Source organism: Hyla sarda, unplaced genomic scaffold (assembly GCF_029499605.1).
Source record: "Hyla sarda isolate aHylSar1 unplaced genomic scaffold, aHylSar1.hap1 scaffold_506, whole genome shotgun sequence".
Taxonomy (NCBI): domain Eukaryota; kingdom Metazoa; phylum Chordata; class Amphibia; order Anura; family Hylidae; genus Hyla; species Hyla sarda.
In genome coordinates, this window is record NW_026610517.1 from 179,216 (window position 1) to 193,034 (window position 13,819).

At 50.3% G+C, this 13,819-nt stretch overlaps 3 non-coding genes and 1 pseudogene across 3 annotated transcripts; all 4 read right to left on the reverse strand.

The window, feature by feature from the left end:
* Window positions 1-4,856: 4,856 nt before the first annotated feature.
* LOC130337756 (U2 spliceosomal RNA) lies at window positions 4,857-5,033 on the reverse strand (annotated as a pseudogene).
* A 2,093-nt stretch (window positions 5,034-7,126) lies between these two features.
* Window positions 7,127-7,317, reverse strand: LOC130337713 (U2 spliceosomal RNA). The gene has a single exon (XR_008878553.1). It is a non-coding gene; the product is annotated as a U2 spliceosomal RNA (small nuclear RNA).
* A 2,078-nt stretch (window positions 7,318-9,395) lies between these two features.
* Window positions 9,396-9,586, reverse strand: LOC130337714 (U2 spliceosomal RNA). Its single transcript, XR_008878554.1, has one exon. It is a non-coding gene; the product is annotated as a U2 spliceosomal RNA (small nuclear RNA).
* Window positions 9,587-11,663: 2,077 nt separating this feature from the next.
* On the reverse strand, window positions 11,664-11,854 carry LOC130337715 (U2 spliceosomal RNA). The gene has a single exon (XR_008878555.1). It is a non-coding gene; the product is annotated as a U2 spliceosomal RNA (small nuclear RNA).
* Between the last annotated feature and the right edge of the window lie 1,965 nt (window positions 11,855-13,819).

Genomic DNA, 13,819 nt, shown 5'->3' on the forward strand with positions numbered 1-13,819 from the left:
CCGGACAACATCCCCATAGAACCAGGGAGTGTTCCAGTTGTAAGGGATGGAGCTGTCCCACTTGTCCCAGCCCAGCTGTCTCCAGAGGGGCATGAGAAGCAAGCGAGACATGGACCTGCCCGCTGAGCCAGTCTTTTCTACAAGAGTCCGCTGCACCGTGACACATGCAAAGGAGGCCCTCAGCAGAGCGGGGATGTCGGGTATTCCCTTCCCACCCTTGCGGGGTTCCTTGTACATCACGGTCCTCTTGACTCTGTCCATTTTGCCCCAGACGAAGCCAAACACTGTCCGGGTGATGGCCTTGCAAACGGTGGTATGGGGAGGCCAGGCCTGTGCGGTATATTGGAGCACAGGCAAAACTTCACTCCGCAGGACAAGTGCCTTGCCTTCCATCGTGAGCTTTCTGGAGCTCCACAGTCCGATCTTTGAGTTTATCCTTCCTAGTCGGTCTTGCCAAGACTTAAGGGCCGCTCCTTCCTTCCCGAACCAGACTCCAAGAATTTGAATGAAGTCCGGCTTAACGGCAAAGGGGAAGGGGGCGGAAGAAGCCAGGTGCCACTCCCCGAAGAGCATGGCCTCCGACTTCCCGCAGTTGACTTTTGCCCCCGAAGCTCTGCCGAAGTCCTCGCAGGTCTGGACGAGTGCAGTCACCGAACGCTGGTCAGCGCAGAAGACGGTCACGTCGTCCATGTAGAGCGAGCACTTGACCTCGTGGCGATCTGGTCCTGGTGCGGTGATCCCTCTGATCTCTCCATTCTGCCGGATAGTCTCAGCGAAGAGCTCTATAACACAAACAAAAAGGAGAGGTGAAAGAGGGCAGCCTTGTCTAACCCCTGAAAGAATGGGAAAGGGGTCAGTCTTCCAGCCGTTCACCAACACCGTGCTGTAAATGTCAAAATACATAACGTTAACAAAAGAGCAAAACATCTTCCCCAGACCCAGCCTGCGCAAAACCCTGTCCATGAATGCGTGGGAGACACGGTCGAACGCCTTCTCCTGATCTAAGCTGACCAGGGCGGCGCGGCCCCCGCGGTCCTGGATGTAATGGACCGTGTCTCTCACAAGGGCAAGGCTGTCGGCAATCCTGCGGCCAGGAATGCTGCAGGTCTGGTCCGGATGGACGATCTGCCCCATGACAGGTTTCAGCCTGTTGGCCAGCACCTTGGCGAGGATCTTGTAGTCCACGTTCAGGAGAGAGATGGGACGCCAGTTTTTCAGGTCACATCTCTCCCCCTTCCGCTTATACAAGATCGTGATCATCCCCTCCCTCAACGACGGAGGCATTCTGCCCCCCACCACCATCTCCTCGTACACCTCCAACAGGTCCGTACAGATCAGGTCACCCAGCGCTACGTAGAGCTCGGCCGGGAGACCGTCACTGCCCGGGGTCCTGCCGGGCTTAAGGGATTTAGCGGCAGAGAGCAGCTCCCCCACCGTCAAGGGATCGTCCATAGCCGCCGCACCTGCGGGATCAACAACGTTAGTGACACCTGACAGGAACCTCTCGGCGGCTTCGGGGTCGGATGACTTGGGGGCGTAGAGGTTGCTGTAGAAGTCGTGGACGACCCCCATCACTTCCTCCTTGCCGCTCCTCATGTGTCCGGTCTCATCTCGCAGCTCAGTCAGGGGCGTGTGGCCGGCATGGAGCTTCCTGAAAAAGAAAGAGTTACATTTCTCACCCTTCTCCAGGTTCTCCACCTTGGAACGAAAGACGATTCGCTTGGATTCCTCCTCAAAGTGCCTTTTCAAGCTCTTTTTGGTCTCCTCCAGCTCCTCCCTGACGTCCCAGCCACACTGGAGCAGGTCCTGCAGGGACCGCAGCTCGCGCTGCAGTTTCCTCAAGTCCCACTTCTTCGCACACGCCTGTTGTCTGCCTTTTGCCTGAAAGAAACAACGGAATTCGACTTTAACATATTCCCACCAATCGCTGATGCACTTGAACAGACATTTGTCATTTCGCCATACAAGGTAAGCATCCCTAAGTTCCTCCATGACCTCCCTCTGCTCCAACAGGGCACAATTCAACTTCCAGGAGCCCGGGCCAGGTGGGAATCCATGGCCCAGAGTCCCCCGGAATCGAATGGCCCTGTGGTCAGAGAAGAAGCAGGGGACCATAGAGTACGACACCTTTCTGACTGCTCTCGAAGTGAAGATGAAGTCTATCCGAGAACGGAGCGAGCCATCGGGGCGGCTCCACGTATAGTTTACGGAGCCGTTCCCGATGGACCCGACAACGTCCTGCAAGGATGCCTCCGTCACCATCTCAATCAGCAGTTTAGACGTCACGTCCAGGTTGGCGGATGTGCCAGAACTGCGCCCTTCCACCTCAATGGGGCAGTTGAAGTCACCACCCAACACCACTGCCCTAGTGGTGGCGAGTTCAGCCCGCAGGGCCTGGAGAACCTCCAGTCGGACATCCCTCTCAGGGGAGGCATACACGTTGATGAGCCGCACGGGCTCACCCGCCCAGGAACCGTCTGCGACAAGAAGTCTGCCACAGACGAGCTCCCGGACGGAATCAAGTGCAAAGTTACCTCCCCTGATCAGGATGGCCACCCCCGCAGACCTATTGTCGCCCCCACCAGACCAGTAGGAAGGGCCGTGAGGCCACTGCCTGGCCAGATGGTTGTAAGACCTAGAAGCAGACAAAGCACATTCCTGCAACATGTAAACATCACACCTCTGGGAATCTAAGAACGTAAGAACAGTCTGAAATCTGAACCAAGCTCTAATACTCCTCACATTAATGCAGAAGATGTTGAGATCAGCCATGGGAATAAAAAGAGAGGTTAGTTCTGATACTAGTTACCAGTCTGGTCGGACGGGTCCTCTTCTCTGGCGCCTGTCGGCTCCTGTGGCTTCTCGTAGCGCCCTTCCAAGAACTCGTCGTAGACCGTGTTGGACGGAGTGTCCAGGATTTTCTTAACCTCTGGGTCCTGCAGCAGCTCCTCCATAGATTGAGCTTGGACTGGCTCTGCTTGGACCTGCTCCACTTGGGCCTGCTCCATCACCTCCTCTCCTTCTGAAGCCTCAAGGCTCTCGCAGACCTGCTCCATCTCCTCCTCCTCATCTGAAGCTTGAGGGGTCTCGCAGGTCTCGATTATCTTTCTTTTGTGGGACTCTTCTGATACGTTGTCCCTTCCTTTCCTCTTCCTCTGTATGGTACCTGGGGGAGGAAGCACAGGAAAGTCCTCCGAAGGGCGGGCACCAGCAGCTGGAGGGGGGTTAGGTGCTGCTGGGCCAGGAGAGAAAGGAGGCTGGGTGGGGCGGGGGGCAGGAGAGAGTGCCCGGGCAGGGGAGGACGGGGCAGGGGTGGGCCGGGCAGGGGAGGACGGGGCAGGGGTGGGCCGGGGTGGGGTACGGGGGGCAGGGGTGGGGCGGGATGGGGCAGGAGGGGCGGGGGTGGGACGGGATGGGGCAGGAGGGGCAGGGGTGGGACGGGATGGGGCAGGAGGGGCAGGGGTGGGACGGGATGGGGCAGGGGTGGGACGGGATGGGGCAGGGGTGGGGCGGGATGGGGCAGGAGATGGGGCAGGAGGGGCAGGGGATGGGGCGGGAGGGGCAGGGGAGGGGCGGGACGGGGCAGGGGTGGTGGCTTTCGCCTTCTTACCCTCCTTGGTCGGCTTGGCCATCCGTGGTGCTGGCTCCGGAGCTGGGGCTGGCTTCGGTGCTCTCGCTGCCACAGATGCCCATGTTCTCTCCCTCTGGGGGCAGTCCTTGTAGCTGTGGGCTGCCAGTCCGCAGAGGTTGCAGGTCTTGCTCTTGGGGCAGTCCTTGGTCGTGTGACCCGTCACACGGCAATACCTGCAGGCATCCTCCGTACAGTCCTTGCCCTCGTGGCCCATCTTGCCACATCTCCTGCAGGTCTGCGGCATGTCCGGGTAGAAGATAAGTCCTGTGGAGTTGCCCAAGGAAAATGTCGTTGGCAGGTGCTGTAGTCCGTCTGGAGAAGCAGGGTTCTTGTTGAGTCTGACGACCACAGACCACTTGCAGGTCCAGTATCCGAGTGAGTTCAGGATGCGGGTGGGCTCCCTCACCACGGTGCAGAAGCGCTTCAGGAAGGTCGAGATGTCCGTGCCTGGGGTGTGTGGGTTCCGCATTGAGACCGTCACCCGCCTCTCCTCTCTTTGAATAAGGCAGTTGCCCACAAAGCGAGAGAAAGGGGATTCGGGACTCGCCGCTTTCACCACCTCCCAGTATCTTCTACAGGTCCCAATGGTGGCAAAGGTGATGTAGAAGATTCCCGAAAAGAAGGTTGCTATTCCCAGGGTGTCAGCCGTGGGGAAGCCTTGATCCGCCAGCATCTTCTTGCAGAACACGTCGTGGGACATGTCCGGCACCCTTCCGTCCACGGGCTTGAGCTTCAAGGCAACAGTCTGCCTCATCCAGGGCTCCAGGGTTGGAGCTTCCAGGTTAGGAATTCTGCCGCCCTTCTGCCTTGCCGTGGTGGAGGTTGAAGCTTGCTTTGGTTGGGGCTGGACCTCCAGGCCTTGCCCTGCAGCCTCCTGGGTGGACTTGCTGGTTGAGGCCATGGCTTCTTCCAGCAGGCTCTTTTCCGCTTCCTTGCTTGCTTGTGGAGAGAGGCTTCGCAAAGTCTTCTTTCCCGGGTGGGAGGAGCTATGCAGATCCGGTCCCGGTGGGAGGAGCTATGCAAATCCTTCTCCAGAGGCAGCGAGTTTCTTCGAAAAGATTCTGCGCCGCCTTCCTCTTCGCCGCTGTTCCGGAATTCACCGCCGATTCCCTTCTTCCAGGTTATTCGTCGGCTTCTTCCGGAGCTGCAGTCTTCAAGATCTTCTCCTTCTTCAGATGTTCCGAGGCAGGCAGGAGACGATCTTCAGGTGGTATGCTCTAGAGAAATGCGGTTCTAATAAGAACGAAAAGTACTGCAATCGTACTACGCAAAATCTCTACCACAATGCTTGGAGTTCTTCAGACCGTAGCGATCATGGTATCTCCCCTGCCAGGTAAGTATCTGTTCTAACTGATAAGAACAGATACTACACTTGATCTTAGCCAAAAGGCCGAGAAGCGATAACCGTGAAAGGGGCGGGCCCAACAAGGTCCCCTTCATGGGCACTATCACTGCTTGCTGTCAGGGAGGCTGCCAGACAATTTTCCATGCACACTCTGGGCTGGGGGGCAGTCAACCACCAGTACACACAGCAGAACCTAAACCCATACCATTATTGCTAAGCAGCAAGACAGGGGCCCATTGCACTCCCACGGGGCCTTTTTAAATGCAATCCATAACCCGGATTTGCCAGGAACCCTTCTTACTCCTCCTACTTGCATGTGACACTGGGCTTAGGATCTGCATAGGAAACACACACACAAGCACACACCTACCTTTGTTGCCTGCAGATGCCTCCTTGGCTGTCCCCAAACGGTATCAAACCAACACCCACGGGAAGCTGTAAGCATAGAGGACATGCCTGCACCCCATTGGACTTACCTGTGTGGGTTAAATCCGGGTTATTTGACAACCTATGGCGGTGATGGTTCTGCTCAGGCAGAGCAGTGCTGATGCTCCTCATAAAGCTGTCGCTGCTGTGAAGGTTCTAGGTGACATCACAAATCCCTATGGTTACATACACAACAAAGCTGGGTTGTTGTTGTTTACACTCTGCAAGGCCTGTGGAAGTGAGTGACATCATAGCACTGTAGTTCTGAGGGTTCTAGATGGATGCAACAATCTCCTGTTGCTTCTATGAAGGCCATAATAGACGACATCACCAAACAGCTCCATAGTCACATACACAGCAAAGGAGAGATGTTGTTTACACCTAGTGATGTCAGTGGTATTGAGTGACATCACAGCACAGTGCTAAGGCTCCTGGGCCTGGACACAGCAGCGGCTGCAATATCTCAACGGAGAATACGTTTATATATATGTGTGTGTGTGCGCGTATATATATATATATATATATATATATATATATATATATATATATATATATCTCCGCCGAAATCACTTTTAAACCCATTTCCACCTTTTTTTCCCTTCTCTTCCTCTTACTTTTTTTTCACGTTTTTTTACGTTTTTCTCCTTTTCGCCTCTTTTCTGGGCGTATTATTCTTCTTTTTCTTCTTTTTTTTCGTCTAATGCATACCCCATCAGTGCAGCAATGCTTATTCAATACCGCCAGCAGATGGAGACACTGGGGGATAATTTTCTAAGGATTTATACTGATTTTTCCTGTCTGAATTTGTCGCACAGAAAGTTGCAGGCCAAATATGTGTGACATTTCTGCGACTTTAGCTTCTAGAGCATTTTTACAACATTATACATAGGTGCTGAATACATAAAAAGCGACTGTTCAGCGACAGACAAGTCGCATCGGCTGAAAGTAGGCCAGAATGTCAGTCCATGTTGGAGCAGGTTTAGATACAGTCTAAAGTATAGATCTCAAAGTCTGTGCACAGAATTTAGCAAGGGCCTCGCACCTTCTGATGCATCAGGTAGGTGCACAATAGCATAGCCTAACCCTCTGTACTTTGGTCTATATTGATGCGGGACATAGACAGCCAGCTGATGACCAATCCATTAGTGCAATGGATGGCTGGAAGCATTTGTCTTTGCCTTTGCAATACCACAGAAGCAATGCATGGTCAATGTACAGCAATGACACACCTGTGTGAACAGCCAGGAGACCCCCCCCCATGTTATGTTACATAGTTACATAGTTAGTACGGTCGAAAAAAGACATATGTCCATCAAGTTCAACCAGGGAATTAAGGGGTAGGGGTGTGGCGCGATATTGGGGAAGGGATGAGATTTTATATTTCTTCATAAGCATTAATCTTATTTTGTCAATTAGGAACATTCAGCACCCACCCGCTATCAAGGCAGCTGCCTATCATGTCATGCCCTACCTGCACAGGTGTGCTGGCTACTCAAATGATCCAATTAAGGAGGCCATTTAGTCAGCAGCAGCAGAAGTCCTGTGCCTGGACGCTCCAACAGCGGCCAGACACAAGCAGAAGCAGAAGCAGCAGAAGCAGCAGCAGCACCACCTTTTGTTTTTTGGCTGCAGCAGCAGCAGCAAGGCCCACAGGGCTGGCTAGCTGGCTAGCCAGCAAGCAGGTAGCAATGAAAGTAGGAATCTTTCTTTTTAACCCTGTAAGGGGGTGGTGCACTGTACCCGAAGATACTGCCATATCGGGTCAATGCATAGGGCGACGGAAGCAAGCTTCGAAATCGGCCCCCGTTCTCAAAAATCCATTTAATATATGGTCCCCAGATAGGGGACGTATCAGATATTAAACTGATAAGAACAGATACTACACTTGATCTTAGCCAAAAGGCCGAGAAGCGATAACCGTGAAAGGGGCGGGCCCAACAAGGTCCCCTTCATGGGCACTATCACTGCTTGCTGTCAGGGAGGCTGCCAGACAATTTTCCATGCACACTCTGGGCTGGGGGGCAGTCAACCACCAGTACACACAGCAGAACCTAAACCCATACCATTATTGCTAAGCAGCAAGACAGGGGCCCATTGCACTCCCACGGGGCCTTTTTAAATGCAATCCATAACCCGGATTTGCCAGGAACCCTTCTTACTCCTCCTACTTGCATGTGACACTGGGCTTAGGATCTGCATAGGAAACACACACACAAGCACACACCTACCTTTGTTGCCTGCAGATGCCTCCTTGGCTGTCCCCAAACGGTATCAAACCAACACCCACGGGAAGCTGTAAGCATAGAGGACATGCCTGCACCCCATTGGACTTACCTGTGTGGGTTAAATCCGGGTTATTTGACAACCTATGGCGGTGATGGTTCTGCTCAGGCAGAGCAGTGCTGATGCTCCTCATAAAGCTGTCGCTGCTGTGAAGGTTCTAGGTGACATCACAAATCCCTATGGTTACATACACAACAAAGCTGGGTTGTTGTTGTTTACACTCTGCAAGGCCTGTGGAAGTGAGTGACATCATAGCACTGTAGTTCTGAGGGTTCTAGATGGATGCAACAATCTCCTGTTGCTTCTATGAAGGCCATAATAGACGACATCACCAAACAGCTCCATAGTCACATACACAGCAAAGGAGAGATGTTGTTTACACCTAGTGATGTCAGTGGTATTGAGTGACATCACAGCACAGTGCTAAGGCTCCTGGGCCTGGACACAGCAGCGGCTGCAATATCTCAACGGAGAATACGTTTATATATATGTGTGTGTGTGCGCGTATATATATATATATATATATATATATATATTTCTCCGCCGAAATCACTTTTAAACCCATTTCCACCTTTTTTTCCCTTCTCTTCCTCTTACTTTTTTTTCACGTTTTTTTACGTTTTTCTCCTTTTCGCCTCTTTTCTGGGCGTATTATTCTTCTTTTTCTTCTTTTTTTTCGTCTAATGCATACCCCATCAGTGCAGCAATGCTTATTCAATACCGCCAGCAGATGGAGACACTGGGGGATAATTTTCTAAGGATTTATACTGATTTTTCCTGTCTGAATTTGTCGCACAGAAAGTTGCAGGCCAAATATGTGTGACATTTCTGCGACTTTAGCTTCTAGAGCATTTTTACAACATTATACATAGGTGCTGAATACATAAAAAGCGACTGTTCAGCGACAGACAAGTCGCATCGGCTGAAAGTAGGCCAGAATGTCAGTCCATGTTGGAGCAGGTTTAGATACAGTCTAAAGTATAGATCTCAAAGTCTGTGCACAGAATTTAGCAAGGGCCTCGCACCTTCTGATGCATCAGGTAGGTGCACAATAGCATAGCCTAACCCTCTGTACTTTGGTCTATATTGATGCGGGACATAGACAGCCAGCTGATGACCAATCCATTAGTGCAATGGATGGCTGGAAGCATTTGTCTTTGCCTTTGCAATACCACAGAAGCAATGCATGGTCAATGTACAGCAATGACACACCTGTGTGAACAGCCAGGAGACCCCCCCCCATGTTATGTTACATAGTTACATAGTTAGTACGGTCGAAAAAAGACATATGTCCATCAAGTTCAACCAGGGAATTAAGGGGTAGGGGTGTGGCGCGATATTGGGGAAGGGATGAGATTTTATATTTCTTCATAAGCATTAATCTTATTTTGTCAATTAGGAACATTCAGCACCCACCCGCTATCAAGGCAGCTGCCTATCATGTCATGCCCTACCTGCACAGGTGTGCTGGCTACTCAAATGATCCAATTAAGGAGGCCATTTAGTCAGCAGCAGCAGAAGTCCTGTGCCTGGACGCTCCAACAGCGGCCAGACACAAGCAGAAGCAGAAGCAGCAGAAGCAGCAGCAGCACCACCTTTTGTTTTTTGGCTGCAGCAGCAGCAGCAGCAAGGCCCACAGGGCTGGCTAGCTGGCTAGCCAGCAAGCAGGTAGCAATGAAAGTAGGAATCTTTCTTTTTAACCCTGTAAGGGGGTGGTGCACTGTACCCGAAGATACTGCCATATCGGGTCAATGCATAGGGCGACGGAAGCAAGCTTCGAAATCGGCCCCCGTTCTCAAAAATCCATTTAATATATGGTCCCCAGATAGGGGACGTATCAGATATTAAACTGATAAGAACAGATACTACACTTGATCTTAGCCAAAAGGCCGAGAAGCGATAACCGTGAAAGGGGCGGGCCCAACAAGGTCCCCTTCATGGGCACTATCACTGCTTGCTGTCAGGGAGGCTGCCAGACAATTTTCCATGCACACTCTGGGCTGGGGGGCAGTCAACCACCAGTACACACAGCAGAACCTAAACCCATACCATTATTGCTAAGCAGCAAGACAGGGGCCCATTGCACTCCCACGGGGCCTTTTTAAATGCAATCCATAACCCGGATTTGCCAGGAACCCTTCTTACTCCTCCTACTTGCATGTGACACTGGGCTTAGGATCTGCATAGGAAACACACACACAAGCACACACCTACCTTTGTTGCCTGCAGATGCCTCCTTGGCTGTCCCCAAACGGTATCAAACCAACACCCACGGGAAGCTGTAAGCATAGAGGACATGCCTGCACCCCATTGGACTTACCTGTGTGGGTTAAATCCGGGTTATTTGACAACCTATGGCGGTGATGGTTCTGCTCAGGCAGAGCAGTGCTGATGCTCCTCATAAAGCTGTCGCTGCTGTGAAGGTTCTAGGTGACATCACAAATCCCTATGGTTACATACACAACAAAGCTGGGTTGTTGTTGTTTACACTCTGCAAGGCCTGTGGAAGTGAGTGACATCATAGCACTGTAGTTCTGAGGGTTCTAGATGGATGCAACAATCTCCTGTTGCTTCTATGAAGGCCATAATAGACGACATCACCAAACAGCTCCATAGTCACATACACAGCAAAGGAGAGATGTTGTTTACACCTAGTGATGTCAGTGGTATTGAGTGACATCACAGCACAGTGCTAAGGCTCCTGGGCCTGGACACAGCAGCGGCTGCAATATCTCAACGGAGAATACGTTTATATATATGTGTGTGTGTGCGCGTATATATATATATATATATATATATATATATATATTTCTCCGCCGAAATCACTTTTAAACCCATTTCCACCTTTTTTTCCCTTCTCTTCCTCTTACTTTTTTTCACGTTTTTTTACGTTTTTCTCCTTTTCGCCTCTTTTCTGGGCGTATTATTCTTCTTTTTCTTCTTTTTTTTCGTCTAATGCATACCCCATCAGTGCAGCAATGCTTATTCAATACCGCCAGCAGATGGAGACACTGGGGGATAATTTTCTAAGGATTTATACTGATTTTTCCTGTCTGAATTTGTCGCACAGAAAGTTGCAGGCCAAATATGTGTGACATTTCTGCGACTTTAGCTTCTAGAGCATTTTTACAACATTATACATAGGTGCTGAATACATAAAAAGCGACTGTTCAGCGACAGACAAGTCGCATCGGCTGAAAGTAGGCCAGAATGTCAGTCCATGTTGGAGCAGGTTTAGATACAGTCTAAAGTATAGATCTCAAAGTCTGTGCACAGAATTTAGCAAGGGCCTCGCACCTTCTGATGCATCAGGTAGGTGCACAATAGCATAGCCTAACCCTCTGTACTTTGGTCTATATTGATGCGGGACATAGACAGCCAGCTGATGACCAATCCATTAGTGCAATGGATGGCTGGAAGCATTTGTCTTTGCCTTTGCAATACCACAGAAGCAATGCATGGTCAATGTACAGCAATGACACACCTGTGTGAACAGCCAGGAGACCCCCCCCATGTTATGTTACATAGTTACATAGTTAGTACGGTCGAAAAAAGACATATGTCCATCAAGTTCAACCAGGGAATTAAGGGGTAGGGGTGTGGCGCGATATTGGGGAAGGGATGAGATTTTATATTTCTTCATAAGCATTAATCTTATTTTGTCAATTAGGAACATTCAGCACCCACCCGCTATCAAGGCAGCTGCCTATCATGTCATGCCCTACCTGCACAGGTGTGCTGGCTACTCAAATGATCCAATTAAGGAGGCCATTTAGTCAGCAGCAGCAGAAGTCCTGTGCCTGGACGCTCCAACAGCGGCCAGACACAAGCAGAAGCAGAAGCAGCAGAAGCAGCAGCAGCACCACCTTTTGTTTTTTGGCTGCAGCAGCAGCAGCAAGGCCCACAGGGCTGGCTAGCTGGCTAGCCAGCAAGCAGGTAGCAATGAAAGTAGGAATCTTTCTTTTTAACCCTGTAAGGGGGTGGTGCACTGTACCCGAAGATACTGCCATATCGGGTCAATGCATAGGGCGACGGAAGCAAGCTTCGAAATCGGCCCCCGTTCTCAAAAATCCATTTAATATATGGTCCCCAGATAGGGGACGTATCAGATATTAAACTGATAAGAACAGATACTACACTTGATCTTAGCCAAAAGGCCGAGAAGCGATAACCGTGAAAGGGGCGGGCCCAACAAGGTCCCCTTCATGGGCACTATCACTGCTTGCTGTCAGGGAGGCTGCCAGACAATTTTCCATGCACACTCTGGGCTGGGGGGCAGTCAACCACCAGTACACACAGCAGAACCTAAACCCATACCATTATTGCTAAGCAGCAAGACAGGGGCCCATTGCACTCCCACGGGGCCTTTTTAAATGCAATCCATAACCCGGATTTGCCAGGAACCCTTCTTACTCCTCCTACTTGCATGTGACACTGGGCTTAGGATCTGCATAGGAAACACACACACAAGCACACACCTACCTTTGTTGCCTGCAGATGCCTCCTTGGCTGTCCCCAAACGGTATCAAACCAACACCCACGGGAAGCTGTAAGCATAGAGGACATGCCTGCACCCCATTGGACTTACCTGTGTGGGTTAAATCCGGGTTATTTGACAACCTATGGCGGTGATGGTTCTGCTCAGGCAGAGCAGTGCTGATGCTCCTCATAAAGCTGTCGCTGCTGTGAAGGTTCTAGGTGACATCACAAATCCCTATGGTTACATACACAACAAAGCTGGGTTGTTGTTGTTTACACTCTGCAAGGCCTGTGGAAGTGAGTGACATCATAGCACTGTAGTTCTGAGGGTTCTAGATGGATGCAACAATCTCCTGTTGCTTCTATGAAGGCCATAATAGACGACATCACCAAACAGCTCCATAGTCACATACACAGCAAAGGAGAGATGTTGTTTACACCTAGTGATGTCAGTGGTATTGAGTGACATCACAGCACAGTGCTAAGGCTCCTGGGCCTGGACACAGCAGCGGCTGCAATATCTCAACGGAGAATACGTTTATATATATGTGTGTGTGTGCGCGTATATATATATATATATATATATATATATATATATATATTTCTCCGCCGAAATCACTTTTAAACCCATTTCCACCTTTTTTTCCCTTCTCTTCCTCTTACTTTTTTTTCACGTTTTTTTACGTTTTTCTCCTTTTCGCCTCTTTTCTGGGCGTATTATTCTTCTTTTTCTTCTTTTTTTTCGTCTAATGCATACCCCATCAGTGCAGCAATGCTTATTCAATACCGCCAGCAGATGGAGACACTGGGGGATAATTTTCTAAGGATTTATACTGATTTTTCCTGTCTGAATTTGTCGCACAGAAAGTTGCAGGCCAAATATGTGTGACATTTCTGCGACTTTAGCTTCTAGAGCATTTTTACAACATTATACATAGGTGCTGAATACATAAAAAGCGACTGTTCAGCGGCAGACAAGTCGCATCGGCTGAAAGTAGGCCAGAATGTCAGTCCATGTTGGAGCAGGTTTAGATACAGTCTAAAGTATAGATCTCAAAGTCTGTGCACAGAATTTAGCAAGGGCCTCGCACCTTCTGATGCATCAGGTAGGTGCACAATAGCATAGCCTAACCCTCTGTACTTTGGTCTATATTGATGCGGGACATAGACAGCCAGCTGATGACCAATCCATTAGTGCAATGGATGGCTGGAAGCATTTGTCTTTGCCTTTGCAATACCACAGAAGCAATGCATGGTCAATGTACAGCAATGACACACCTGTGTGAACAGCCAGGAGACCCCCCCCATGTTATGTTACATAGTTACATAGTTAGTACGGTCGAAAAAAGACATATGTCCATCAAGTTCAACCAGGGAATTAAGGGGTAGGGGTGTGGCGCGATATTGGGGAAGGGATGAGATTTTATATTTCTTCATAAGCATTAATCTTATTTTGTCAATTAGGAACATTCAGCACCCACCCGCTATCAAGGCAGCTGCCTATCATGTCATGCCCTACCTGCACAGGTGTGCTGGCTACTCAAATGATCCAATTAAGGAGGCCATTTAGTCAGCAGCAGCAGAAGTCCTGTGCCTGGACGCTCCAACAGCGGCCAGACACAAGCAGAAGCAGAAGCAGCAGAAGCAGCAGCAGC